The sequence below is a fragment of the Sinocyclocheilus rhinocerous genome, unplaced genomic scaffold (genome assembly GCF_001515625.1).
Source record: "Sinocyclocheilus rhinocerous isolate Xijiao unplaced genomic scaffold, SAMN03320098_v1.1 scaffold2207, whole genome shotgun sequence".
Lineage (NCBI taxonomy): Eukaryota > Metazoa > Chordata > Actinopteri > Cypriniformes > Cyprinidae > Sinocyclocheilus > Sinocyclocheilus rhinocerous.
In genome coordinates this window covers 341,964-346,045 of record NW_015625575.1, presented here as the reverse complement: position 1 = coordinate 346,045, position 4,082 = coordinate 341,964, and the positions used below count along the sequence as shown (strand labels likewise).

General features: G+C 31.2%; 1 protein-coding gene across 2 annotated transcripts in view; it reads left to right on the top strand.

The window, feature by feature from the left end:
• LOC107751583 (pyridoxal phosphate phosphatase-like) overlaps window positions 1-987 on the top strand; it is a 12,544-nt gene extending 11,557 nt beyond the window's left edge. The window contains exon 4 of one of the 2 annotated variants that reach the window (XR_001641273.1): window positions 919-935. The gene's annotated coding sequence lies outside the window, so the exon portion shown is untranslated. Of the gene's footprint in view, window positions 1-918 lie in introns of both variants that reach the window. The other variant, XM_016567341.1, reaches the window with a different exon arrangement.
• Window positions 988-4,082: the final 3,095 nt, after the last annotated feature.

The following is a 4,082-nucleotide window of genomic DNA, read 5'->3' as shown; positions in this document are numbered from 1 at the left end:
AAAAACCATTACGCCTATGGAGAGTCCCCACTTTTCACAAAAACAAACTTGTGTGTGTGTGTATATATATATATATATATAATAAAATAACACATAATCCCTTAAAATGTAATTACCTTTTAATAATAAAATAACACAAAATAAAAATTAACCATATATATATATAATTTTTAAGGTGATAATATTTAAGGGGATTTTATTTTTCATTACATTTTTTTTATTTTCCTATTTTCCTAATTTTTATTTTGTTATTAAAATATAATTACTTTTTAGGGGATAATTCTCTATTTGTGTGTGTTTTTGTCAAAATACATAAATTTGATTTTTGAAAGGTAATAATATTAAGTGGATTTTATTGTATATCTTTGTATATTAATTGTTTTGTGTGTGTGTGTTTTATTTTATTATTGAAATGTAATAAAAATACAGTCCTCTTAAATTCGATTAAATTTTATTTTAAAAAGGTAATTATATTTAAGTGGATTTTATTTTTTTATTTATTTTTTATATTTTCCTCATTTTTAATTTAATTTTTATTTTTTATTATTGTAATTACATTTTGTAGGAATACATTTTTTATTTTTTTTTTTTTTTTTTGTCGAAGTGTAATAAATACAATCCCCTTCAATTAAAGTGGATTAATAAGTGGATTTTTTTTGTGGTATCATTAATTTTAATTGACATTTCCTGAATATTTTACAACAAATAAAATACCAAGGAAGTGTAAAATAAAAAAATTCCCCTAAAACAAAAATTAGCTTTCAATAAAGTTAAACCTTGTATTTTCTGAAGGAGTATACTCCGCAGTATGAAGAGTTTGAAGTGCTGCTAACAGTGAGGTTGTGAGAAATGATCAGACAGTGTTTGGTTAATGATTGACTGCTGTGCTGACACTCAACTTCAGTCCTGTATTTTCAGAACGCAGCTTCATTCTCAGCCAACAGCTGGTCAGAAGACAATCAACTAACCTCCCTCGACTCTAACATGAGTTCTGATGAAGTTAACAGCATTGGTGATTAGTTAAGTCTAGTTAAAGCACTGTGCCAGTCCAAATCTCTGCTTGGGAATGGGACAGTTTAGAGCAGCTTGACCAATGCAGTGACTAATTGATGTGCCAAGTGCTGTATGTGTATTTATTTTGAATCATTATTTAGGTTTAATTGCATTAGTGTTATTTGACTGAGATTTGTTTTCAGATCTTGATGAAAATGTCTGACTACTGCTCACTTGTTTGTTGATTGGGTTTTAACTGCCTTTATTAACAAAAGTGACCTTTTTGACCGGAGTAGTTGATGTTTGAGAGCCGTGTGTTACTCAGTGGTTCGGCTTCATGTAAAGCTCAGAAACATCTGCAAATCTAACATGCCAAAATCATCCCGTGAGTGTGAAACCACTGAATGTCAACCTGCATGAATGAGAAGATGAAATCATATTGTGGTTTTGATTCTAGTCAGTCAACCGTTCGTTGAAACTGGACCGTTTTATTACAGAAACGTAATCCTGAGTGATTTCTGGTCATGGTTTATTGTCTTTAGACTTTGTGTCCATTATGAACATCTAGTTCTGAACATTGATAATATTGAAGACAAACATGCAAATGCATCTGAAGTCAACTGTGAACTGCTTTGATGGATTCAATGCGCTTTATGTGGTGTGAATTAACTTTTTTAGCAATAAAAACATGCCTTGTATCTTGTCGTTATTATTGTCTGCCCACGATAAAATTTACAGAAGATTGCTGCGACATGTTTCAGTAACTAAAACCTTCAGTAAGGTTTTTTTATTTGTTAACAGTGTTATTAAAATGGTTATTCTAACACAAAATTGTAAGATGCAATATTTAATTGGATAATTGCAACTTTTTTTAAATTAATAAACACTGTCAAAAGCATTTATTACATAAGTTTTATATATAATATAATGTAGTTCATCCAAATCTCAACATTTACTATTTTTTTTAATAATATGTAACTAGTCAATGCACTGTGAACATGAACATTTGTAGTTTTATTAGTATATATATATATATATATATATATAGTGCCGTGAAAAGGTTTTTGCCCCCTTCGGTTTTTTTTTTTTATACATATATATACAGACACACACACATTTTAATTTTGAAGGATCATGTGACACTGGAGATGAAATCCATCTTTGCATCAGTTATATATATATTAGTATATTATTATAATGTATATCATATATTACTGGTCTTCAGTGTCACGTGATCCTTCAAATATAGCACTTTCACTGTTTTTCATGAAAGGGGTCATATGACGCTGCTAAAAATAAATGAAAACGTACTTACGTGAGTCAGAACTGCTGGCATTTTAGTCTAACGTTACTCTCCCTGGATCAGTAAACAGTCCTCCATAAAATGTGCTGCACACATCTGAATATTTGGGTTGAAGTGTTCTGGAACAGTGTTGTAAATACAACTTAACCACCGATTTCTAGTCGTGTCCACTTTTGGAAGACCAACAAAGTAGTTTCACTTTCACAACAAAACACACAGCACCTTCATGACATGGCAGCGGCAGCAACAATACTACAGCGAGAATAAAAGTTACGCCTTCTTTCTTTGCGTGAACATTTGGGCGGCGTTATGCAAATCTTCCCACATCGTGAGGTAGATATGTGGGGGCGTGTTAGAACGAGCCGTTTTAGGTAGGTGTGGTTGACTCTTAACTTTTATAAAGAATATCTCTTTGGATTTGAGACTTTAGTCTTTGCAACTTTACAGATCTTCTTTATGCACCAAGAGCTTGTAACACTCCAAAGAGAAAGGAAAAATTGTAATCGCATCATATGACCCCTTTAACCCATGTAAAAAAAAAAATGTAAATCAAAACAAAGTAACTTCATCCATCAAACTAACAGCTCTTTAATTCAACCATAATACAAGACACAAGAAACTTTTCACCTTGAAGCAATAATTTTGATTTGTGCCTTTCTATAAAGCACTACAAACATAATACATAAACCAATAAAACATATTTAAAAAAAAAATTATCAGAAAAAAAACTTTTTTTTGTAAGAAAGCAGTTATCAAAAAAAAAAGCTTTAAACAAAATGTGTACAAAATGCAGAAGCTATATGCAAGATCAATGAATGAATTTGAAGACGTAGAAAAACATGCAATGAGTAAATGTTTTCTTGAGTGTGACAGATGTTTGTCCAGATCTCATGTGTTCAAACAGCAGAGGTGTTTTTCATGCTGTGCCGTGTCTTCAGCTTCAGTAAGATCTGCAGGACTCGCTCGAGTTTGGGCGTCGCGCAGTATCGCTTGTCTTTGGCGTGGAGTCTGAAAGCAGAAACCGCACATTAATAACCATCCCTCAGAAACTCATTCAATAACTCATATCATCAATAACTCACACGAGCGCGTCGATGGCGCAGACGCCGTGGCTCGTCTGCACCTCATATTTAGTCACTTTCAGCAGAATCTCAAGCGGAAACTTCTTAGTCGTTTCAACGCAACATTTGGGTGTGACGCCTGAAAATCAAAACCAAAAACAAACCACCTCTGATAACATTCACAACAGAAATACAACTAAAAGATCAATTCTCAGTGTAAAAAAAACTAAAATTAATAAATGCTAACACTTTAGTTTAGGGACCAATTCTCACTATTAACTAGCATGCAAACTGTGCATATTGGCTGTTTATTAGTACTTATAAAGCACATATTAATGCCTTATTCTGCATGACCATATTTTAGATCCCTTATACTACCTGAACTTAACAACTACCTTATAAACTATTAATAAACAGCAAATTAGTTGTTTATTGAGGCAAAAAGCTAAGTTAATAGTTAATATAGTGAGAATTGGACATTAAAATAAAGTGACCAAATAAATATACATACACAAAACATTTTAACAACATTTTGAAAATGTTATATATATATATATATATATATATATTTATTTATTTTATTTTATTTTTTGGCACAGAATAAAAAACTAAAAAGTAATTGCAACTTTTTATCACAGAATTGTGACTGTTTTACTTGCAGTTCTACGTTTACATCTTGCAGTTCGTTTTTTTTGTTTGTTTGTTTGTTTGTTTGTTTGTTTGTA